Source organism: Mirounga angustirostris, unplaced genomic scaffold (genome assembly GCF_029215605.1).
Source record: "Mirounga angustirostris isolate CCGP_5_RB_7025 unplaced genomic scaffold, mMirAng1.0.hap1 SCAF_8, whole genome shotgun sequence".
Classification (NCBI taxonomy): domain Eukaryota; kingdom Metazoa; phylum Chordata; class Mammalia; order Carnivora; family Phocidae; genus Mirounga; species Mirounga angustirostris.
This window is the reverse complement of record NW_026991716.1, coordinates 126,823,843-126,850,926: the sequence shown is the minus strand read 5'-3', so window position 1 is coordinate 126,850,926 and position 27,084 is coordinate 126,823,843.

The window sequence follows — 27,084 nt, the reverse complement described above, 5'->3', positions numbered from 1 at the left end:
AAGCCTAAAGCACTCAAATAAGCAATTGTTAATTTAATCAAATGATTTAGATTTATGTAACTGCATGGTATGCATCAGAATACAATGTGACTAGTAGCATTTCTCATTTAAACAAAACATGTCATCCTTATTTCAATGCTGCAGTTGTTAAGGAACATTGGCAATCTTAAATTAGAACTCAGAGTCACTCATAGAAGAGCTGTAACACATCATTGTCTGCCTCTAAACTCTCGGACGCCAAATCCCCCACCTTACTTCTAGAGTTATTTTTCTAAAATACAGATGAGCTAGAGTAACTTTCCCCCAAAAGCCTGCAGGGGCTTCCCACTGTCTTGTAAGTAAATTCTAGCACCATGTTCCAAATTCTCCATGACGTAATGCCTTTCTGCCTCTCCTGGTTCAACACCCAGAGCTTCTCTGAATTAATCATTAACCTCCTTCGAAAGCTTTGCTCAGGCTGTTCTTCCGCAGCTTATTTTGTCCTTCTCCCTTGCTCCACACTTGAAGATCCTTTACTCCTTACTGTATTACTAGGTATCCTCTCTATGAATCCTCTATTAATACCCTATCTTAAAGCGCCCTGTTTCTCCATGGAACCCCCAAGCTCTGTCACACTCAGCTGCTACAGAGCACCCTGTGGATAGCTAGCTGAAGTCTGTCTGATCTCCACTGCGTCAGCTTGTTTAATACTTTCTTGAATTTCCTACGTGCAGGGGTTCTCAAATTTTAGCAAGCATCAGAATTACCTGGGGGTCTGGTTAAAACACAGACTGCTAGATCCCACCTCAGGGTTTTGGACTCAGTAATTCTGGGGAGGGGCCCAAGAATCTACACTTCTAACAAGTTCCCGAGAGCTGTTCCTGCTGCGGCTGCACAGATAACCCTGGGCTCTCGGGTCCTAGCACAATACCTTAGACCTAGCAGGCTCACCAACCTCTTGCTGGATAATGGCGTAGGTGATACAGCCCTACTTACTGATTGAAAATTTAAAAGGAGCTTTAGTAAAGCTTTTAGCAGTGTGTCTAAAAATACAAATACAATGGTTTTATTTAACAGTATGTAGAAAGTGGAATTGATATGATCAATGGAAGCTGGCAAATTTCACTTAAGTGTCATCCAAGCAGTTCCGCTATATATGTGACCCTTGAAAGTATGGGATAGAGCACAGGGTGAATGAAGATTTACCTATAGGCAACTGAACTGCATAACTTCCTCAATCTAGGTAGTCCCCACTTTACTAACAAGGGAATGGGAGCTCAGAAAGGTTACATAGCCACGACATAGCCGAACTGGAGCTCCAGCCGGCCTTTGGTCACTCCTGCTCACCTGCTACACTTCTGGATCCTCCGCGGACAGAGCAATACCTTCTGTGGAATTAAGTAACAGGTACTGAGAAAATATTAAGTTCAAGCCCAAGACAACAACCCAAAAATCCCAATTAACTTTGAGTGAGCTGTAATGAGTAGGTGACAGCAAATACGTGACAGTAAGCACGTGTTGTCTGTAGCCCAGTATTCCCTGGACTCTATTCATTTCATGCCTCTGTAGCCGTGACATGGAATGTTGGCCTCTGTTTCTGCCTGGCCAAGACCTAAGGCTCTCTCTCTCCCTCTTTCTCTCTCCCCCCTTTCTCCCTCTCTCTCTCTCTCTCCCCTCTCTCTTTATCTCCCCCCGCCCCTTTCAATGTACGGACAGCGCTTCTCTTTGGAGGAATGAGAGAGATTAGAGCTGCGCCACCTAGAGGTCAGAATAAGTCATCGAAACTGATAAATTGGAGAATAAATTGATACCTGGACGTAAGGAGCAAAGTTTTCTGACAAAATTACGAATTTCTAAACATCTTTTATCTGCTCTCGGAGATTAAAAAAAAAAAAAACAGATCTAAGCCTCCTTTGTGACAATCAAATGGGTTACTCCTAGGTCCAGACAACCTCCTGGGGTGGAGATTAGTGTAGGGCAGAGGTAGACTGCTGTCCCTGGACCAAGGGCATCAGCGTCACCTGGGAACGTGTAAGAAACGCGAGCTCACAGGCTCTACACCAACAATGTATTGAACCAGAAAGTCTGGGTTTGATGCCCTGAAATCTGTATCTTAACAAGCCCTCCAGGTAATTTTAATGTAGACTAAAGTTTAAGAACTACTGCTAGTGTTCAGTTATTCATAAATTAGGCATCCACAAAACTATAATTCTCTTTTCAATGACTGCCATCAAATCATACGCAAGTAGTACTTTAGGCTAAATTCTGTCAAGGTTACAAAGTGGTTTTTGACATCAAAGGGCCATAATTTTTGGAGAGGCTTTAGGAGAATGCAAGCGCTTGGGGTTTTAAACTTATGTTTCTGTTATTTTAAAATTTTGTATTTAATGTGTATTTGAGCACAAACATTTAAATCATAGTGTGGGAAAGTTCTGTGCTAAAGAAGTTCAGAATTGAACGGTCACTTGAAATATGATGAGAGCTAATCCTTATTTTGGAGTCGAAAAAGAGGCTTAGGGAGTTGACATATCTCCCTAGGATCCTAAAGCCCTCCTAATCCTATCATCTACACTCAGCCTTCCATGAGGTACCCCACTGCCACTGGGTTTGTGCATCAAAAAGGAGCGATAAATAATGATAATCATAAGTAAATAGTGTCTTTTCTTTACCTTGGTCATCCTTACCATACCTCTATGAAAGAATACGTAGATATAGTATTTCCATCCGGTAATTTATAGTATCTCGCTACGTGTGCAATTTTTATTCAGTGTTATAAATGAACTATTCTTTGAGACTCTGAGAACATTTAAGAACCCTATTCTTGAAATACTCTCCTTACCCAATACACACCACATGAATCTGTGTCCAGTTGCGGAATTCCCCCTTGAACTGCCCCCCACCTCCCCGCCATGAACCGTCAGGAGCTCCACAGAAGCCAAGTTAAGAATTTCTGCTTAAAGCAGTTCATTTAACACCAAGATAAAGAAACAGCCTTTTCAAATTTTCCCTCTCAGCTAAAGACTTTCTTTAGAAAACTTTTTTGCTCCTCCATGAATCCCATATAAATAATTGCCACCTCGTTTCCCTCACCTTTCCCTCCAATGCCCCAAACTCAGCCCTGCATTTGGAGATGACCAGGGGAAGCAACTAAGAGGCAGATCTTCCAGTTCGCCTTCTGTAGACATTCCATCTCCTTCTCCACGAAGGCACCTGCCTTGCCACACTGCGCTGGCATCACTAGTATTAGTGGGGAATGGCGGCAAGATCTGGAACCATTTTTAATATGCCTGTGGTACCAGACATAAGGAGAACATGCATCTCCCTGTTGCGTGCTGGACATACAGATGCAGTAGAAATTGTATGCACGTTTGGAAAGCTTGCTTATTTTAAGATTTTGTTCAGACATGAATCACTTGAGCTTCTCTTTCTCACTGGCTTTCTCCTTTGAGGCTCTGTCTCTCAGAATGATAAAAGCCCCAACTAGCAGCCACAGAGAGCAGATTGATTTAAAATTTTTTTCTAGTAAAGAAGCTCATCCAGTGAAAGTGCCAAAGGACATGTCATAACAGATTTGCAGTTTGCACAATAAATAAAGGGCCGAAGAAGCCCCAAGGGAGGGTTTGAGGTGAGCACAGAGAATGCCTGGAGTGATGAGAACGCAGGGGACATAGGGTGGACACCAAGAGAATAGGGACCATGCCGACAATCTCTGTGATGCACATGGACTTTTGAATACAGATATCATGTGATGAGGAGGCCCCGGGTGAAAAGGTGAAGATGTTACTCACGTGTCATTACTCCAGAATTCATTACCATAGATGGATTGATTGGTCACATAAACCACAAACAAAATCTAAAAGATTCTTCATGGATCCAGATATGCGAATTGGAGTGGATCGGACAGTTAAACGCAGGGGGCCAAGCTGACTGGAGCAGGGCTGGGTCACACCTGTGGTCGGGCTAAATGACAGTGGCAGGAGGACTTAGAAGGTCCGATGAGTGGGTAGGAGTCCATAATTCAGATCTATATTAAATTTTTTCTTACTATGTTTCCCAATTCTCTGAAATATTTTTCAAGAAGGGTCCTTACTAGCTAGGTCAAAAAAAAAAATCTGGCCCTATTTGAAATCCTTTTATGAAATGCTCGAAATGACTTGGCCGATAATGAATGACTATATAAGATGGAATCTTAAATAAACAGTTAATGGTTTTAAATACTAAATTATTTTAAAATCTTATTTAAAGTTATTAGATCATTTTTCAAAAAGGTCTCCTTTTAAATTGAGCCATCACCTAGTAAAATGTCACAGGTTCCCTAATCGATAAGCTGTAATACGTGTGTTTGAAGTAACGACGTATAGCTAATGTGTTCATTATTCATGACAATTGTACACGCACCATTTTAATCTTCATTATCCTCCACAGACATTAGCTAATTTATCTGCAGTAGGGCTCCTGAGTAGTGCACTGCTATTTCTGTTGGGCAGGCAGAGGAATTAATGCAAGGTGAGAGGCCTTGATTCTCCAAGGTCCCATTTCTGAACACTGATGCAGCGGAAATATTGAAGACAAATTGTTGACTGGAAGCAAACAGAAAGATAAAATGCTTGCCAGTTTGATTGGAAAGTGTTGCTGGTGTTTACTTACCCTAGAAGGCTTAAATGAAGCAGGGATCTAGAAACAATTAAGAGCCCCATATGCATTTCCACTTTAATGCTCCAATTACAATGTCAGACTCTATGACTTGTGAATGGCACCAAGGAGTTCCCTATATCCTTCCCTCTAGGGAGATTGAGGCAGCTTGGTTTTCTTAGAGCTCCCTGTTCTTCCTACCTCAAAAAGGGCACCTCGTCAAAGGGAGCATTTTCACAATCAGGCAAGTTTGCAATGCTGTCTCTCTTTGGCAAACACTTTTAGTCATTCTTTCCCCCATTGCGTGTGAATCTCTCTTTCTCTCTTTTTTAAGAATTTGTTTATTTATGTGAGAGAGAGAGAGAGAACATAAGCTAGGGAGAGGGGCAGAGGGAGAAGCAGACTCCCCACTGAGCAGGGAGCCCAACGCAGGGCTCGGTCCCAGGCCCCTGGGATCATGACCTGAGCCGGAGGCAGACGCTTAACCAACTGAGTCACCTAGGAGCCCCTTTTGTGTGAATCTCTTCTGGTCAAATGCATTCATGACCATGGGAGAAGAGCTGGCTAGCTTCCTACCTTCCTATCTATCTTTATTACCCTTTCTTGGTGACTTTTTTTTCTACATTTTTATGTGGCTTGCCTAAAAGTGGCATCAATGCAATTAACCAAAAGTTGATTTGGGAGGATCTGGTAGAGCCATAGATAGGATACGAGGATTGCATAATTCCTGATTCCCCATAGACCTAAAATCTTTCTTTTCGAGTTTTCTTCTACTGGCTAATCCAGCTTTAGAGTATAGGGTCTTCAGTAGGTTGTGGAGGTTTGCATGTTCCACCAGTTACTAATCATGTAACATTGGACACTTTGGAAGGTTGTTTTGTTTCTTTTTTGTTTTTTTTAAGATTTTATTTATTTATTTAGGAGAGAGAGAGAAAGAGGGAGAGGGAGCACGAGCAGGGGGAGGGGCAGAGGGAGAAGCAGGCTCCCCACTGAGCAGGGAGTCCAATGTGATGCAATGCGAGGCTCGATCCCCAGCCTCTGGGATCATGACCTGAGCAGAGAGCAGACACTTAATGGACTGAGCCACCCACCCAGGAGCCCCTGTTTTGTTTCTTTTAACTTTAGTTTCCTCATCTAGAAAATGGGAGTAATCCAAGCAATGCCCTTAAATAATGCCTAGCTCATACCAAGCTTAAGAAAAATTGTGAAGTATTTTTGTTATTTCACAGCACCAAAATTTGATAATTAAATGTGTTAAACTGAATCTTTTTATTAAGCTAATGGATTCCTTTTAAATTTGGGGGGGAATGTTCATAATTTGTTTTATTTTCTACTCCTAGAGAGAAAATATAACTTTCCCTTAGAACATAAATGGCTGGCCTATGGTTCCCTAGAACTATCTGAGTTTCGTTACCCAGGGCAAACCAGCATCTCTCCAGCTTTTTCCATTCTGCCTCTCCTTACTTCCTTTTCTGAAATTCCCCCTCAATAAATGGACACTTCCGGGCACCTGGATGGCTCAGTCGGTTAAGCGTCTACCTTCGGCTCAGGTCATGATCTCAGGGTCCTGGGATCGAGCACCACATCGGGCTCCCTGCTTGGCAGGGAGCCTGCTTCTCCTTCTCCCTCTGCCTGCAGCTCCCCCAGCTTGTATGTTCTCTCTCTCTCTCTCTGTCAAATAAATAAATAAAATCTTTAAAAAAAAAAAAAAGAAGAAAGAAGAAAGAAAGAAAGAAAGAAAGAAAGAAAGAAAGAAAGAAAGAAAGAAAGAAAGAAAGAAAGAAAAGAAAAAAGGACACTTCATTACCTCCTTTCCCCCAGTCTTTCAAAGTCATCCTTCTGGCTGACCTGGACTTGTCACCATGCTCTTTCCACCATTTCTGTATCGTCCACATAATTTCTGGAAGCCAGACGTAGATAAAAATGGGGCAGGTCTGTCCACAGGAGATCGTAACAATGATTGGAAGAGGAGGGCACCGAGGAGGGAGCAGTTCATCTTGATCCTGGCAGCAGAGAGATCTTTAAAAGATGAGTGTCTTAAATTTACCTTAATTTTCCTTGGCTTTTCTTTTTTCCTCTTAGAAGCAGCTCTTGTCTGAGTTATTTCTCTTGAGATGGTGTCAGCAGAGAGAGGCACAGCAGTGACAAAACCTTTATTAACTCTGGCACAGCCCTGTCCACAGGGGAGAAAATTCTTTCAAAGCTCAGAAGAAGTAGATGGTTGGAAAATGTGGAGCTGAGAGATCCGGGAGGGGAGGAAAGGGGGGCAGAGGGTACCGACAGGCTGCCGGGAAGGAAAGTGCTCTCATGTGAGAGTGGATCTTCCAGGGCTGTGCCAACAGAACCAGGGGCCTTGTCCTATTTACAAGTTCTGTTTGCTCTCCTGGGACAAGCTGATGGAGGAACCTATTGGAAAATCTTTTGTATTTCCTTTCATTCCAAAACAGCACCTAGAAATCAACATTGTTTTCTAGATTTCAGAGCAATGAAAGGTTGTATATTAGATAAACTGGATGCCTCACAGTCTGATACCCCAAAGTTGCACCATATAAAAGAAAAGCCTGGAGTTAAGTGGCTGTTTGAGGAAAGTTGGTTGTTTTGGGAATGGATTCTGTTTGGGTGAACATTCTGGCAATATCATTTGAATAAAATATATTGTTTAACACCCATAAAAGTTTCCTTAGATGTGTGTACAAATGTGAAAGCCTGCATGGAAGTTGCCTATAGTTCTGACATATTTTTCCCTGTATCAGTCTTTGTGATAGAAAAAGACAGTGCTTGAAAAATGACTAACCTCATAAAACATTCCAAAAAAATTTACAAAATTAAGTCAACTTTTGCAAATTCTCTGATGATCATGACTGGCTTTCTTCTCTCTTATGGTAAATCAGGCCATGGTTGAGATTTTGGTCTGACATGGGGACATTTGGTGTCTCTCTCTTCTTTCAAGATTCTGTCTTGATTCTTTCAAAGGCAGAAAATAATTTATTTAGTTTGACATTGCTTCCCAAATGGCTATATTTACTCCATAATATCACTATAAAAATTTTCCCTTCCTCTTATTCTTTTTTTTTTAAATATTTTATTTATTTATTTTGACAGAGAGAGAGAGAGACAGAGAGAGAGGGAACACAAGCAGGGGGGAATGGAAGAGGGAGAAGCAGGCTTCCTGCTGAGCAGAGAGCGCAATGCGGGGCTTGATCCCAGGACCCTGGGATCATGACCTGAGCCAAAGGCAGACGCTTAACAACTGAGCCACCCAGGTGCCCCTCTTATTCTTTTTATACACGTTAAGGGTCACTTTCTTCTATGGGAAAACTTAACACCATGTATAGTCCCAAACCAGCTACAGTAAATCTAAAACCCAACACTTACATTGTTTCATCTAAGACCACCAACTTCTTACCACTCCTCCTGGTGACCCATTCTACTTAATGTTTTACCCCCCAAGGAAACTTAAAAGTATATAAGCTAAGGTCTGACCTTATTTTAGGGCCTTAGGTTAATTTATTCATTTTCCTAAGATATTGTATAATAAGAAGTCCACTTCTACCTCCTTCTGTCTTTCTCAGAATGTCCAAGAAAGAAGTGGAAGCCAAAAGCTTAATCAAATCTTGACCAGGTTGTAATTTAAAGCTTTGGCTGAGTCTGGGTACACATTGGAAGGCAGGCACAGTGGAGTTTACTGTAAGGGCTGGGGAATTATGGCTGAATTATTTTCCATAAAAATACTCAAGGAAGTTCATCTCTGTGTTCATAAGAGGAAGAATACAGAGAAGCTTGGTAGGTGAGTCTGGGAGCATGGAGGCAAAACAAATGACTTGTAAGAACAGAAATGTCTAATGTTCAACTCCAGATTCCTAGTGGTGAGGCAGAGTAAACCATGTCCTTTTCTTTAATATCTCTACAAACCTTCAATAAAGTCTGCTACCCCCACAGGAGCTCTTTTACGTATAGAAATCAAAGGAAGAAACTGGGCTCAACATTGGGGTTAGTGTGGACTAACAAAAACCGATTCATCAGGACCAGGAAGCTGGAACCAAGAGTATCCATGAAAGTGTAAGTCCCAGAGGGAGTTACAGAAATCTTAAGAAAGGCAATGGCTATTTTCTGGGTTGGAATTGGAATCAATCTCATCATGAACTTAATGGGGCAGCATGACCCCAGATAGTAGCTGATTATGAGTCTGAGGCCCTGACTTGTTTTGAAACCCGGCTCAGCCACACACAAGCTAGTTAATATAAAGAAAGTACAGCTTGGTTTCCTCATCAAGAAAATGGGAATAAGGGTGCCTGGGTGGCTCAGGCGTTAAGCAGCTGCCTTCGGCTCAGGTCATGATCCTAGAGTCCTGGGATCGAGTCCTACATTGGGCTCCCTGCTCAACGGGGAGCCTGCTTCTCCCTCTCCCACTCCCCCTGCTTGTGTTCCTGCTCTTGCTGTCTCTGTCTCTGTCAAATAAATAAATAAAATCTTTAAAAGAAAATGGGAATAATATTTTTGTAATAAACAATTCAGGGTCACCAATGGATGTTAAAATAGGTGAAACTGTTGAAGAAAGGGATATTCTCAGAGTAGCACCCTCATGTTACCTTCAAATTATAAGAGAAAATGTGTTTTTACAATTGAGAAATTATAAGTGATCTTGTAATTGAGACATTTCCAAGATGTCAAACATAATAGCACTAATAAAGAGAGTAATAATGGTACACAGATTTTATGGATGAGCATCCTTGTTTTTGGAAGATGCATGCTGAAGTATTTAGAGGTGGGGTCTTATGATGTCTCTAAGTCCTTTAAAATGTATCATTATGTCTGTATACTTATATAATAAATATAAACATATATTACATGCCACATATACATGCACACATACATAATGTATGTACATTATATATACACACATAAATATATGTCTCATGATGTATATTTGCCTTTCTTTCCATCTGTATCTAATATATTATAGATATATATGTCATCTTATCTATATATAATACAGATAAGTATAGAGAGACAGAAGAGTATGCAAATGGGACAAAATATTAACAATCAGTGAATGTAAGTGAAGCGTATATAAGTGTTTATTGTAGTATTCTTTCAAATTTTTCAAAATAAAATGTTTACCATGTAGTTAGAGTAGAATACCTAGCATCACATCAGGCACCATGTCTATGCTTGTTTTGGGTTGATCACCTTTTCCTCTTTCTTCCTTTTTCCTCTACTAGACTTGTTCACTTTCCCCCAGTCATGAGATGCTCTCATTACAGTTAAATATACCTCGGGTCCAGTTACATTGCCCTAAAAAAAAAAAAAAAAAAAAAAGTAGCTTCTGAAAAAGCACAAAGCACGAAAAGGGTAGAATATTGTCAAAATGCCAAGAGTGGCAATAATTGATGGCTCTGCAAGACTGTTCTGTTCTCCAAAAGGGGCATTCCATGGCATTGCATGTTAAATAATTTGCAGAATTAAGGAAGGAAGAAAATCAGTAGTTTAGGGGATAAAAAAACAATACCCAGAATACTAACATTTCTCAATAAATACCAAAATAGAGCAAATATATTATTACAGAGTGCTGATTTAGTAATGCAAAACGAAGATTATTTTTTCTGAGAACTTTCCTCCTCAAGGTAATAGGTTTTAATGCCTGCAGAAATGATGAACATTTAGTTGGAAGTTGCCTCGGGGGCCTGAATTATGTGCACAGTTAATTGTATACCATTGGAAGATATTTCTGTCAAACCTACTGGTCAACATAACTAGTGGCCTGTGTCTGTCTTGATTTTTAGGATAAAGTCTCCAGGGTTCTGGGATATTCTTTCTTTAGCTGTGCCTACTTCAGATCCTTAATGCTGGAATGGATATAGGAAGGAGACAGGAGAATATGATCAATCTAGGTGCCCCTTTGGGTTCCGATTCTCTTAAATTCCACTTGTTCTCTTGGTGATTTTGTAAAAATGAGTCTTTTTCATAATTCTATCATTAACCCTCAAAGCTCTCCTAGTAGAGGGAAGGGGGTAGCAAATTACTTAGCATCCCAACCTATAAAGTGAGTAAACCGAAAGACTCAAAGAGAAATTACTTTCTAAAACCATGCAATGAAAACTCAGGTTTTCCATCTAGCTTTCTTTCACTTCCTGTATGTGAAGCACGATGTAAAATGTAGGAAGACATGAGGAAGAATGATGTTTAGGACTCAGTGTCTGCTAACCAAAGAGTAGCGATTGTCTAACAACACTGTGAGAGAAATTGGTGTGCAGACTACAAACTCCCACCCAAATGTGAGCTGTTGCTATTAGTTTATTTATCAAAATTATCACCACTATCTTCTTTTTTTTTTTAAAGATATTATTTATTTTTGACAGAGAGAGACACGGCGAGAGAGGGAACACAAGCAGGGGGAGTGGGAGAGGGAGAAGCATGCTTCCCGCCGAGCAGGGAGCCCGATGTGGGACTCGATCCCAGGACCCTGGGATCACGACCTGAGCTGAAAGCAGTCGCTTAACCAACTGAGCCACCCAGGCGCCCTCACCACTATCTTCTTCATCCTCCTGTATGTGTATAATGGCAGGGTTCTCGGGAATTGAGGAGGAAGAAGAAAAATGATTTCCTGTGTGAGAAAACTAATTCTAAGCAAGTTTTGAGTGAAAGCCGTCCTCCTGAGGATTTTTTTAAAGCAATGGTTGGGGAAAGAGTGGGGCAGGTGTATTCAGATGGGGGAGGCAGCGTGCACGATGAGGGGCGAGGGGGAGGACAATGCATAACACTCTCTGATGGCAGCAGGATGTGCCATGATAGCAGATAGGCAGTCGGGGTCAGAATAAAATGTGGGAGGATGGTGGGGGGATCCAGCAGCTGGAAGGCAATGAAGCCCGCGGTCAGATTTTAATGGGATTCAGGAAGCAGTAAAGAGTAACTGTAGAATTCTAAGAAAGGAAATATTGTGACAAAGTGACGCTTGGGAAGATGAAGTCCTTTCAAGTGTTTTGAATAGATCATGGACAATTGAAACCAAAAGAGGAAGGAGGTTTTAAGATAGAGCAGTTTCAGGCAAAGAAAGATCTTGCTTTGATCAGCAGTGTGAAGACCGAGACAATGCAAGTCTAGAGAGTGCAGATGGGGTGAGGTATGCTCCAGAAGTGAGGCTCTGCTAGACGTTAGGTGTGTGGGGACCAAGACAAAAAAAAAAAAAAGGCTCAGGTCGGTCTAAAGTCAGAAAAGACTCTCGCTGGGGGCTTGGAGAGAAAGACAGACTCCCCCACCCCCTCCCACGGCCCCTGAGATTCGAGTGTGTTCGATAAGACTGGAAAGCAGGTTGGCCTGAAAACCTGGCACTTCTAAGATTTTGTCAGCCCCGTCGTCGTCGGAAGCTGCTGATCACTGGCCTGGGCTCTCCAGTCCTTCCCTCTTTCTGTTGCTGAAGGCTCCACGTGTCCTCCTCGTGGTCTGCCATCACGGGCTGGGGACCGAGCCGTGGGCAGTGACTGTCAGCTCGCCGAGGCATGCGCTTGAGATACTGCCCTTGTGGTCTGCTTTAGAGAATTTCAAATAACAAGTGATTTTAAAAAGGCCCGGTTGACGTGGGCCCTGCACTCCTGCTCGGGCCGCCGCCTTGCAACTCGCATGGGCCGTACTCGGACAGGGAGAGAACGTGCAGTGCCGTCCTTCCGTGGGGCCCGCGGTCCCAACACGAGGCTCTGTGGTTTTCCCTCCCTGCTCTTCCGTGTCGTGGGAAGAAAGAAATTCTAGAGTCCCTTTTAAAAACGTACCTTTTTTATGCATGCTGCTAGCAGCCTCCTCAAACAAGACTCCTTATGCCATCGTAGCGGATATTCATTATGAAAACGACTGTTACGGGCGCCTGGGTGGCTCAGTTGGTTAAGAGACTGCCTTCGGCTCAGGTCACGATCCTGGAGTCCCGGGATCGAGTCCCGCATCGGGCTCCCTGCTCGGCGGGGGGTCTGCTTCTCCCTCTGACCCTCCCCCCTCTCATGCTCTCTCTCTCTCATTCTCTCTCTCAAATAAATAAATAAAATCTTAAAAAAAAAAAAGTAATAAGGGGTGCCTGGGTGGCTCAGTCGTTAAGCGACTGCCTTCGGCTCAGGTCATGATCCCAGGGTCCCGGGATCGAGTCCCACATCGGGCCCCCTGCTCGGCAGGGAGTCTGCTTCTCCCTCTGACCCTCCTCCCTCTCATGCTCTCTGTCTCTCATTCTCTCTCTCAAATAAATAAATAAAGTCTTAAAAAAAAAAAAAAGAAATTGCTATAAATAAATAAATAAATAAATAAATAAATAAATAAATAAATAAAATCTTAAAAAAGAAAACGACTGTTACCGTCTTACATAAACCCACAGGGGCCTGGGAGAGGGGAAGAAATCTGTGAGGCATACGGTGCCCACTGTACTTATATGGAATCTTTGGAAATAAAAAGAGGCTGTGTTTATTTAACAATGCTCATGTAGTTCTTACTTTGTGCTCTGTGCTAAGCACCTTCTAGAATTCCTGCGACAGCCCTGTGAGGTAGATGTAACTATTGCCATCCTCCTGGTTGGTTTCAGGGGTGGAATCGGAGACCCAGAGACATGGTAACCTCCCCTGGGTTAAGCGGCTGATTAAGTACGGAAGCTGGGATTTAATTCTAAATTTTTGGGCTTTTAACCGCTATGCTATACTGCCTCTCCAAATAAAGACAAAGATCGGTGTATCTCCTCCCGGTAATGCTATTTATAAAGGGATTAAGTCCTGAGATTTGTAACCGTGGAAAGAAGCCTGGTAAGCTGAAAGACAGCATGGCCTCTGTGCTATCTCCATCTTTATTTTACACCATGGTAGCCCACTTTCTCTGTCCACCGGGGTGGGGCAGCTGAGGCATTATGGATACTTCTAGTAATTCCTGGGGTAAGAGCCTGACATCCAGGGCCCTGCCTCATGAGCTTTAACCTACTTGTCTCTGATGGGAACCCCTGGGACCCTTGGTTTCCTGTAGATGTCAAAGAGAGAGACTCAAGATCTAAGGGAGTGGATGAGGGATCATGTCCAATTTGGTCCCCCTGTCACGTTGTCTTTGCTTCCTTTTGCTATCACATGACCAATCTTCAAACTCTAAAGGTGGCTGGTATACATAATTTCGCAAAGCCCTCTCCCCTCTTCTGGGCAGAGGCGGTCAGACCAGGACACTATCAGACTGGTAATTGGGTCACTTTTGAGTCATTTGCCCGAATTATAAAAAAGGGAGGGAGGCTAGGGCTTCTTGCCTAAGCAGGAGTCTGTGGGCTGGACAGTTTCTGAAAGAAGGGGTCTCTGGTTATAGCGAGTCCTATGACCTACATTCCAAAACACCTCCATTCTAGCCACCGTGTGTGCTCACTGCACCCCCAAACCTATTTCATAGTTTGTTCCTCCTTTTATTCTTTGGTTTATGGCTTCTCTTCCATGGATAGTATCTCTTCCCTCACTTCAATGGCCTAAATCCTTTGCATCCTTGAAAACCCAATTGGTATTGTCCAAGAAATCTTCCAAGCTTATTCAAGCTGGAGGTGATTGTGCTCTGATTATGCACTCCCGAGATGTTTTAATTTATGTACCACTCATTCAGTACTCATCATTTACTGCTTTCTATAGCCTATTCATGTGTCCATGTCTCATCTCCCCAACTGTATTAAATGCAGTTTGAGGCTACATAGTAGGTACTTTAAATAAAGGCCTGTTAATTGAGAGTCACTTCTACTTTAATGTCTGGGATCTCACTGGGGTCTTGGTTATCTCTTGTAAGTCAATACCTAAAGACTTGCCACACTCCCCTGTGGTACTGGCATTATATAAGTCTATCAAGGGCTAGACTAAAAGTAGAAGCCTATATAGTAACCAACGGGAAGGAGGACAGTGTATACAATTAAGGGAAGATATATCAGTGGAGTTTCCAACAGGGAAATACAATGACCCTGATTACCAAATTTAGAGCAGCAAGGATTTCAGACTCCCAGAATCCAACCATTCCAAGTCAAGCCACCAGAAGACAATGGGGCTAGTTGGGTGGATTATCAGAACTCTTTTCCACTAAGGTTATGCCATTCTGCAAACAAATAGAGGAGATTTTTGAACTAGAACATCAATTTAGAGTCTAAGGGCAAGCCAAGGGCTATTTTAGTTTGACCTTTAGCACACCGTCTATTTCAGACTAAATTTTATTATGGAAGCTCATTCCACAATATACCTGTAGTGAGAAATAGGATCTAATCAGAACTGACAGCAGCTCCTAGCCTCAGCAGAACTAAAAACAGTCTGAGCAAGATCCTGGCTTGGTGGAAATCTGAAAGGAAATTATGGTGGAACTGTATGAAAACAGAGTCCCCAGGGTCCTGGGCAGGCACATGGTAGTTGCATGGATGAGACCGGCAATGTCAAAAGGTTGGGTAACTCACTGCATTGGCGACAGCAGCTAAATAAAGTCTGACATCAAAAACCCAAATGAGAACAGAAGTTGCTAAAATATGTTAACTCAAATCAGAGAAAACACAAGAAAAAAGAAAGGTTTAAGAAAATAATTCTTTGAATTAAAAAGATTAACATTAAAATAATCTACTCCTTCTCTAAGAATTCTAAGGAAACCATTTTTAGAACTATGGAGCATGCTTGCTAAAAAAGAAAAATCATTCCATTCTATGGTTTATTTTTCAGCATTACATTTGATTTTGAAAAGATAGAAAGGTAGAAGTTTTATAGTCATTGTACAAAGAGTAAGACATAAAAGTATAAAAAGATAAAACGACTTCCTCACAATTAGGCAATGAGTCAGCATGGGTCCAAGTTTTGGAACATAGATCTCCTGGCACCAGTTTTGGGAAAATTCTTTAAAATCTAAAATCCTATAAAAACAGAGAGAATAATTACCAATAAAGTCCTATTGCCTTCCATACAGTAAGCATTTTACTCATGTTGAGTTGATTGTACACAAAGAATTATTTTTATGTTCTTTCTTTTTCTCTTTCCTTCTCTGTTTAATTTCATTAATTTTTTTTTTTTTTTTTTTTGCTCTGGGTAACATCTGTGTATGATATAAATTTAAATGTTTTCTCATTTTTATCCCCATATGTAACCACTTTTGTTGTTTTTTTATGCATCCCTCTGGAGCTAATCTATGCACTGATAAGACTATATGTGGAAATAGAATTATATTTTGCACACTATTCTGCATTTTGGTTTTGTCATTAAATTTGTATCCCATGAATTTTTACAGGGTTGTCTGCCTTATCCTTCTTAGAGGCCTTATATCATTGTTCATATTTAAAAGCCAAGGCTATATATTTAATAGCTCTCTACTGATGCACACTTGTTTTCAAGTTTGTTGTTTGTTTTCTGGTTTTGGTATTGCCAGCAATGCTTCAATTAATATCTTTGTTCCAAAGACATTTTGCATGAGTGGGAGTACATCAGTAGAATCGTTTCCTAAAATTAGCGCTTACTGAAACGTTAGGCTGCATCTGTAATTTTGATGGATATGGCCAAATTGGTCTCTATAGAACTTCTACCAACTTATAGTCACAACAGCAAAAGATAAGAATGCCAGTTTCCCATACCCTGGTCAATGAGCATGTTATTTAACTTAAAAAATATATATATTGTGGCAAATTTAATCCGTGCAAAATGTTATCTTATTTGTTTTCTTTTTTCTTTTTTTTTTACTTTGAATGAGAATGAGCATCTTATCATATATTTAGAAGTCATTTTTATTTCTTGAACAACTAGCATCAGTTTGAAAAAATATTCTTGTATCTTTTCATTTAATTAGTTAAATTTAAAAAATTAATGGCACTTAACATGTATTCATATCTTAGTGATATAAACTGTGTACTTGACCTCATAGTTCTCTCTAGGCCTCTTCACTTTTCTAAAAGTGGAGGGGTGTATGTATTCGGGAAATGGATTATCATCTAGGTGGCTTTTATTCAGCGTATCACTATGTGACTCCATTGGCAAGCTTATATAGCTGTCCCTTTGTCTGTCTTTAAATGTTGAATGAGTACAGTCTATCTGAGTACATTAACCAGTAAAGGACAACATTGGCATCAAAGGAGTAAAGGTTGGAATAAAGCTGAGGGTTATCCTTTTCTTTTTTCCCCTTTGAAAAAAGATTACTAGAGTTTTTTCCCTGTGATGAGCACATTTTGCAAATTCTTTATGTGACTTCAATTCGTGGTTAAACCCAACTTCCCCATTTCATCTTAGAGATTCTTCTCTAGTCTCAGGAAGAGATAAACTATCTGAATCTTTTAGGATGTTCTGAGGGCGGTAAAGGAGCTCCATGCCAAAGGAGATGACTTTTACCAGAAAAGCAATGTACTTCATCTTTTAATACACAAATAAAGTCTGCACTATCAATGAAAACGTCTTATGTGAGACCTTCTGGTGAATGATTGATGCCATCCCTCAGGTCTGCTGCAGACTTCCCTGGGTTTGCTCAGGCTACATTTCTCTAATCTTATTTCCATAAAAACACCAGTAGAGAATAGTAGCCTCTATCTGGCAACACTGGACTGGGTCACATGATACAAGAAGGCCGATCAGAAATGGGCTAAGGAATTGTGCTGGTCTCTGTTGTCAATTTTATTGACAGAAAAATGAGTCATTGAAAAAGGACATCTGAAATTATAGACCTAATTTAGTTCCTGTGTATTAACCAGCAATTCAATAAAGCCCGAGAACCGTTTTCATGCACCTGAAGTAGCTGAGTGTAACTGGCTTAAAAATCTGTTTAGTCTAGTCCCAGGAAAACTCAGAGATCTGCTGATTTCTCTCCCTTTCTCTAAAACACAGCATCTGCAAGCCTGGAAGATAGTCATCCCTCTGCAAGATGCCAATAGCATTTTACAACCTGCTCAACCACTTTCTTTTGGCCCAGTTTTGGAAGAAGAAATAACTGAGAGCTGTTTGTTTCCTGACTTGGGGACTTGATTTGATCTTTTGAAGTGGTTTATTGAAATTTTTGATTTTTAAGTAATGATATCACTGTAGGAAAAGGAGATTTGCTTATAAAATTCACCCATTTGGCTCTAATTATCTCTGTCCCTTGCCGTCACAAGCACCATTGGTGAGATCACTATTGAGTATGGAAATAATTTGGGGAAATATTCAGGCAGAGGGGTTTATAAAAAAATCTAAATGCCTGTAAATTCTAAAGTAACTATACGGAATATTTTAGCCTTTATACCATTTGTTTTTTTAAGAATATATCTTGTAGCATTTTTAGGTATAAAAGCTAAAATCAAATTGAGAAGATGAAAAGAATATTCTGTGATTCTGTTTTTTCATGGAATGCCATTTATACAAATATATTTAAAAAAAAATAGGAAGCCACTCAAATGATGTGGAATTATGCTCTGAGTTTATGCTATGCACTCCCAAGACTGTTATCAGAGGACAGTATATTCCTCCATACTGGTGTTCTCACATATGGAATATGGCAAAGCAGATGGACCACATTTAATGGTCTGGTGACTCTGTACAAATTAACTGTTTATGGTTTTCCTTTATGCCAACAATAGTCATCTAGAAAACATAGTAGGGAAAAGATATCACTAAAAATAGCAACAAAAATTAAAAATCCATGGCAATGACCTTAAAAGAAGTGTCTACCCATCTGGAAAAAAACTACTAAACTTCATTGAGAGTCACACAGATGATGTGAATAAATGTCTTCCAAATGGAAAAACAAAATATCGTGTGATGTCAATGCTTTCCAAAATGATGTTTATATTTAATTCAATCCCCCTTAAAGATGTGAATTTTTGAGAAGCATCCTAAAGTTCATTTGGAAGGATAAAGAGCTGAGACTCGCCATTTTTTAAAGAAAACTTTAAGATGAAACTTTCATCGCCAACGATGTGAACATATTACAAAGCTATGAAATATGAAATGGGTGGTGTTGGCATCAGGACAGTCACACAGATGAATGAAACAGTAGAAACACCAGAAGAAGACACACCTATACACATTTTTAGCATATAATGAAAATGACATTTCAAATGGGTGAAGGAAGAATGAATTATTCAATAACTTGGATGATTGATTAATTATTTTTTAAAAGGTCATGTCTTTACTTACAGCAGAAGTGCCAATGGCAGAGTGGGTTGTAGATGAGCTGGGATGCCATCTCCTCAGAGACAGGGGTGGCAAATAAATTCTGTGAACAAGCTCATTTGTTTACCACCGAGTGCCATAAAATCATCATTTTCTATATGCACTTTCTATGATGCAAATATGGGAGCAAGCCCTGTGTTTTACTATATACCAAAATACATTCAAAGTGGATTTAAGAACTAAATGCAGATAAAACTGTGAAAGCACCACCAGAAAATATGAACAAATGTCTTGGGTTCAGAAAGCCCTTTAAAAGAATAAAACAGAAAAGAGAAATTATAAGGGAAAACAGATGAGCTCTGATGAGCTATCATGAGGATTTCTGCCCTTCAATAGTATGAGATGAACAGAATTAAAGGGCAAGTGACCAAAAGGGGGAAATGCTTCAGCCTGTGTTGAACAAGTGGAAAGCTCCTACCAATCGAGAAGGAAAAGATAGTCATCTACGTATCTTAAAAAGCAAAAGGCATATGAACAGGCAATTCACACAGGTTATTTTTTAAAAAAACATCAAACTCATGAAAAAATGTTAAATATCATTAATATAGAAATGCAAACTGAAACAATAATGGGACCCCTATCAAATGGGTAGACTTGAAGAATTCATAATTCCTAGGGTTGATTAGGGTGTGGGACAGCGAGCACTTTCATACTGAGGAGTAAGTAAATTGAAATAAACTTTTAAAGGGCAATTTGAAAATAGATTTCCTAAGCCTTTAAAATGTCTATACACTTGGACCTACTAGTTTTAGGGGTCTATCCGAAGTAAATAGTTAAAGATGGAGTCAAAATTAAATATATTCAATCAGCATAATTCATAAAAGGGTCAATTTAAATAAGTTTAAAGTTTCTTTAAGTAGGGGATTATATAAATTCTGTTATATATTTACTGTAGAGTTCTATTTAGTCATTGAAAGTGTTACTAGAAAATGCTTACTGGTAAGAGAATATATTCACAATTTACAGCCAAAACATAAAATGTAGGATATCAGAATATGACACTATTTCTGTAAAACAATATTTAAACAAATGAAAAAAAATAGTAAACAGCAAAAAGTAAAGGATTATATATCAGTGCTAGGTTATAGATAACGAGTGCTTCTCTGTGATTTTCCTACTCCTTAAGTTATCTGCACAGAACATTTATTCCTTTTGTAACTATTTTTGAAAGATAGATGTTATTAAAATACAAAAAATTTAAAAAGTTTATTCCATTTTAGCTATGCTTATGTCAGCATGCTTTAAATGATGATTCAAACTTCGGCCACATATCAAAGTTACCATCGTCAGAAGAATCAGTCTTCTGATTTTTGATTTGTCATCGTCATAGGAGATTGGCCTATCTGAAAAGATAGGATGATGAGATCGGATGGAAATATGTAGCGGGGCTTGGGCAGTGGCCAAGATTCTCCTAGCTTTGCCATCCATCCCACAGAGATGGCATCACCTAAATAGGTACCTTGTACACAGTCAATAAATATTTGATGTTTATTTTGAAAACTCCTATTCTTATTCACTTACATTGCAGAAACTTTGCATCACTGATTCTGACAAAAATAGTAACCAGAGATTTAAGACTATCATTTATATTTAAACTACCCAAAAGTTTGTGTTTATATAATGTTATATTTTGAGCTCATATATTAGTTAAGAAATAGATTTAACTTTCAAGACTGTATATAATAACGTTCAGGGTTATGTATGCAAGAGGAATCTTTAACCTGTTTTAATGACACTCTTTGAGGTGGGGTGTTGGCTTTATGTGTTCTTAAGTTTGGGAAACTCACAAATTTCATAACCTACTGTGATGTATTTATTTTTATCAGATGTAGAGTATTGAAACTTAATGTTTACATGGATATATTTACATTGACAATGCATGTAGTTATATGAAGTTTTAAAAAGCAGAGGCAAATGATTTGGTTCAAGAGAGTGTGGGGGCCTGGTATGTGGAATTGGGAAAGAAAACAGATTAACATATGGGAAGGGGGAAAAGAAAAAAAGATAGGGAAACAAGCCATAAGTGACTCTTTTTTTTTTTAAAGATTTTATTTATTTATTTGTCAGAGAGAGAGAGAGAGAGCACAAGCAGGGGGATCAGAAGGCAGAGGGAGAAGCAGGCTTCCCCCTGAACAGAGAGCCCGATGTGGGACTCGATCTCAGGACTCTGGGATCATGACCTGAGCCAAGGCAGATGCTTAACCGACTGAGCCACCCAGGCATCCTTATAAGGGACTCTTAAGGATAGAAAACAAACTGAGGGTTGATGGAGGGAGGTGAGTGGGGGATGGGCTAGATGGGGGTTGGGTATTAAGGAGGGCATTTCTGATGAGCACTGGGTGTTGTATGTAAGTGACGAATCCCTGAATTCTACTCTGGAAACCAATATTGCACTGTATGCTAACAAAATTTAAATATAAATAAATAAATAAACAAACAAACATAAAAAGAGAGGGTAGGGTCAAGCGCTATAAATGTCTTAAATATTTAGTTATATTTAAATATTCCTTATAACTTAAGGTATTAAGTTGAATAAAATTGGTCAAAGATGATGTTCAATTTGTGGCATCTTTTCGTCAGTTCTAGGAAACTTCTGATGATTTGTGGTGCCTTTTACTTCGGAGGCCCATCTACTCTCCCAGTGAGTTTGTGGCTAAACTTGAGCCTAGAATGAGCATGTAAAAGGCCCTCCTGATGAAAGTCCAAGAGGCACCTTGATGGATAATGTGTAGTGTTTCACAGCGTGAGTCACTAGGGTTTCGAAGCAACATCAATTTGGACTTAATATGTTTCTATGGTTTCCACATTTATCACTCTCTGCCTTGGTAATGAGCACCAATAAAATATGACCTGAGTGGATTATAGCAAGAGAAAACTCTGAAAAAACACTCTTTATAGTTTCTTCTCTTGTAAAACACTCGGCTGACTGCTTTTGCTAAGGCCATCCTATATTTTACTGTACAGAGCAGTCTGAGGTCATTGGCTCTCAGTATTGCAGGGGGTTTCTATGCTGAAATCCAGAATTATTATGTGCCTTGCCTGGGTCATTAGAAAAGATATCTGCCTAGGAACTAGAGGAAAAAATATGCTGGAGAGTGGCATAAACAGGAAAGTGCCCAGTGTTGCCAATGTCTATGCAATGCATGGAATGCACAAAAACCTGCACCTTTTATGGATCAGTAACAGATGGAGCTGTCAGGCAATGGTTAAAAAAGAAAAAAGTAGTGGGCGCCTGGATGGCTCAGTTGGTTAAGCGACTGCCTTCGGCTCAGGTCATGATCCTGGAGTCCCGGGATCGAGTCCCGCATCGGGCTCCCTGCTGACCCTCTGCTTTTTCTGCTTCTCCCTCTGACCCTATCCCCTCTCATGCTGTTTCTCGCTCTCTCTCTCAAATAAATAAATAAATAAAATCTTTAAAAAAAAGAAAAAGTAATATAAGTGATCCTCCAAAGCTGTTTGAAGAAGAGACACGCTGCATTCAACTTTCAGCTCCTTAGCGTTGGGTTTGGTGATAGAACAAACGGGAGTAGTTTTTCATGATATGATGGTTTATAGATCACTTAGTCATACAGAGGTCCCTTTGTGGAAGACTCAACATCTAGTTATGTTTTCTGTGCCGTGTGTGGCCCCTTCAATGATCAGAATTCCCAGTCTGTATTTCCTTTTAATAAAAAGTGCACCACGTGTGGGAAGAACAGGCTTGCTCCCTGTTATACCAAACCCCACATACCCCTCTCTCCCTCTGCTCTCACCTGGCTTGACTAGCAGCTGCCTCTCAGCCTCCCTCCCCTATTGGGTGAAAGAGTTTACCGAAGAGTTTACCGGCGGGCTCTTTGGTGCCTGTCCTGGTGGGAGAAAGTGGCAGGAAGGAGTTTGTATCTCCAGCATTTGGCAGAGCCATACAGACAACCAGGGAGTCCCTGCCCCTCTGGGGGGCAGTGACACCTGACAACGGGTATCTTTGCTCCTTGGCTTCTGCTGGCTGTTGACGCCTGAGTCATACACAGAAAATCCCTGGCAAAAAGTCATACAGTCCTGTTTATCCGCAACATTTGGGAAACCCCTCTAGTGACTATGGTTGACAACTCTTGGAAACCTAGTTCATTTTCATTTTTTTTCCTCCAAAGAAAATGAGAGAGAAAGAGAAGATAACTAAGGTTCAAGGCTAACGAACAGAGGTTGTACGGCGATCATGATAAGTCCTATTCATTTTCGTGTTCAAATATCTTGGAACGCAAAGGTTGAGTCCCAGAATAGGGAAGCCATCTTGTTTTGAAATTCTTCAAATGTCTATGTCCAGATAGGGAGCTCTAGTCATGGCCAAGATGTCTATTCCATCACTTGGGAGTTGTGCCACTGCCCTGAGCAATTGACTTGACATCTTTCTATCACAGTTTCCTTGTCTGTAAAACTGAGATAATGATGCCTACTGAGAAGCTTAAATGAAATAATGCATCCAATACTTTGGCATATGATAAAAATTCAATAAATGTCATTTATCAGTATTATGATTGCAGGGGAATAGCATAATATTTTTTCTAATTACTACACATTTCCTGGCTGTTCTATGCATAGACTGCTTTTGTTCAGGAAAAAAAAAAAATAACCTTCAAAAAGTGCTTTTATTTCTCCAGGGGCTATTAAAATGTCTAGTCCTATTAAAAAGATTTTTACTTTCTGCCCAACAGACATGCTCAGAAATGGAATGGACTCTGGGGCAGTTGGGGCTGTGGGTTTAATGACATCAGATATGTAACAACAACTACTTTGGGCAAGTCTAGAAATACCCTCTGCCCTGCCTGAACCACATGGCAAGCCAAAATCAAGCAAGCTACACAGCGAAGAATTGATTTTTGGGCTCTTGGGTCTGTTTTCATTAATTCATTTTTTTAAAAAAGGTTTTTACTTATTTATTTGACAGAGAGAGACACAGAGAGAGAGGGAACACAAGCAGGAGGAGTGGGAGAGGGAGAAGCAGGCTTCCTGCGGAGCAGGGAGCACGATGCAGGGCTCGATCCCAGGACCCCGGGATCATGACCTGAGCCGAAGGCAGACGCTTAATGACTGAGCCACCCAGGCACCCCTGTTTTCATTAATGATTTATCAATTACATACTGAGCATTTAATTTTTATTTTTAATATTTAATTTTAATTAATATTTATTGACTTCTATAAGTGAAGTGTTGTAGGATAGCTGCTTTGGGACTGTACAAACATGTATAAGACACAGTGTGGTGACCCACAGGAGCATTTGCTTAGCAGAAAAATTTACATGCAAAAAAATAACTACAATAATTGTAAAGTAGGTGTGGAAACTCCTATCAGAGTGATTTTTTTTTTCCCACAAAAAAAGTTTGGATTTTGCTGGATATTTATTCATTGAAGAAAAAGGCATTCAAGAAGGAGAAATGGCATAAACAAAGGTGTTAAGATTCTAAACGCGATTACCGTGATAACAAAAGATGACTAATTTACATTGTATACTATGTGCTAAGATATCAGTATACTTATAGATGCATACACATATGATCAAATGGTTGCTAGAGAGTGTCTCACACTTCCCTAACAGGAATGAAGGGCTTTCTGGTCTGGGGTCACCTCTAGCTACAGTGTCTGGTGGCAGGTGACTAAGTGAACGTAGGTCTGGTCTGGTCAGCTCCTGGGATTTATCACCTCAGAACCATCCCCTGAGGTAAGTAGTGAAGATGTTGTTATGTCCACTTTACAGGAGGTAAGAATAAGTCACAAGAGATTGAAATGACTAAACCAGGGGGACTTGGTGAGTCATTTTCAGAGTTCAGAGTATCCAAATCTTGCTTGGCTGACTTCCAATGCACTTCAGTCTCAAATCCAGGTTGTCCCCTTTTTGGCTGTAATACTTCATGTTGTTGATTTTAGAGTAGAAGGCAAAACCTTTATGTCCAGAGATCGCTTTAAGAGGTTAAAGTAAGTGGCAGCAAGCCCAGTGTTCTTGGGCTACTTGAACTGCGTGTAAGTTGTAGAAATGTTGAAGACTATAGTTGTGCTGGTATTTATTTTTGAGAAGCTATAGGGGTTGCTCTAAAGGACTTGGGAGAATCCAAGAACCTGAGCATTCAGAATTCATAGGTCATAGAACTTCAGAAGTGGGAGAAGCTTTGAAATCATCTAATTCCTTTATTTTACTAATGAGGAAGCTAAGGCAGAGAGATCAGGTGAATTGCCCAAGTTATATGGAGAGTGGAGTAGGGGGACAGCTAGGTCTCTTTTCCCTTAACCTACTTGTATCAGTCAGGATTCTCTAGAGAAACAGAATGAGTAGGATACACACATACACACACACACACAAATTTTATATATGTGTATATATAAATATACACATTTATATAGATATTTATATATAGGATTCATATATTTATCTATCTATCTATCTATCTATCTATCTATCTATCTATCTATCTATCTATATATATATATATACATGTGGAAATTTATGTATTATGAGAATTGGCTCACATGATTATGCAGCCTGAGAAGTTCCACGATCTGCAATCTGCAAGCTGGAGACCCAGGAAAGCCAATGGTGTAATCTAACCCAAGCATGAGTTCAAAGGCCTGAGCACCAAGGAATCCAATGGTACAAATCCAAGTCCAAAGGCTGGAGAAGATGAGATGAGATGCCCCCACTCGAGCAGGGAGGTAGAGAGAAACAAAAAAGGTGGCAAATTCTCCCTTCCTCTGCCTTTTGTTCTATTTAGGCCCTCAACAGGATGGACGTGCCCACCCAAGTTGGGGAGAGCATTAGATTTACCGGGTCCACCAACTCAAACAATCATCTCACCTAGAAACACCCTTGCAGACATACGCAAAGCTAATGTTAAATCTGGGAACCTGTAGCCAGTTCAGTTAACACATAAAATTAACCATCAAACCTATATTCTGAGAGAGAATGAAAACCTATATTCTTCATCCTTTAGAGGAACTATTAAAAGTGGCAACAGATGAGATGGGAAAATGAATGGATTAGGGAACAGAGGAGGCTGAGCTGAGGATAGCTGTGTGTGAACAGAGGGGAAGTTTTTCTATAAACAAATCCTGGGACATTTGCTACAGTTGGTACACAAATGTGAAATTATAAAGAGTCCTGACTCCCCCTGGAAACACCATCTTCAATTTTACCATGTTCAATTTTATCATGTCCCTCTACATATGAGGAAGTAGAAAAAGATTAAGTGGTCTTGAATATGTCTGAATTTTTAACTTATAGTGACTGAGAAATCACCAAATTTTATTCAATTTAAATGGAATTGGTTGAATCAAGTTTCCTACATAAGACAAATTAAGGGGTTCAGAGTCATATATTAAAAATTAGTTTTAGAAAAAAAAGTTATGGCTGAGCAACACCTAAGAATATTATGGTAAAAGTTCATATTTATAAGATTTCAGGTAAAAAAAAATCTTGCAACTTAAAAAAAAAACTTTTAAAACTTCTGTTCTATTAAAGAAGATTGAAAATTCCTAGTCTGTGCCTACCGAGAAAGGTAGCGATTTGCCCAAGGTCACGAAAACTAACTGGGGCTAGAGCAAAGACATGACCTGGGAATATTTCTATCCCTCACTTTTAGAATTTGTGCAAAACAAAGGAATGCCAGATGTTACTAGGTGTTGAGTGGGGTAGAATCCTTTTGTATGCACACCATCTTCTTTGTGTGAGGTACCTTGGGGCAGATATTCTTAGTGAAGCCCCTCTTGGTGATGCCTGTGTAGGTTGGAGAGACATTTACTGTCCTGGGGGAAGAACAGACCAAGACCTCCAACCACTTGAGGAAGGCTGCCCTCCCTAAATCCTAAAGAGAAGGTGCATCAGTTTGCATAGGAATCCCTGGGGCTTTAGAGAAGCAAAGGAAAAGCGATAGGATAAACTGCACTGGTTACCTTGGTACAATAAAAAGGCCTTGAGTGTTAGGCAAGAAGAATCAATTCAGATTATGCAGATCTGGTCTCCAGCAGTAGAGCCTGGTGTCCACTTTGTATGTGCATTGACCAGATTTTGTATTTCTCCCCTCTGTCTGACCCACCAACTGTCCTCTGGAACAAGTAACCACGTAGTGTTCTTGGTTAAGTTGGTAGGACGGAACCTGATTAAAGTGAGCTGGGTATTTTTCCAATAAGAATTGTAGGGCTTCAAAAATTAATTGAGAGGGAGGAGAAATTAAAAAAGGATGTGATCTTAAACTGCAAGCTGAAAAAAAGTGACTCATCCTGGCTACACATGAGTATCATCAGCTCAACTAATCTGTAGATAATTCTCGTTCTAAGATGCTGTAATCCAATATTTTAAAGAGCTCATGGACTTTAAACG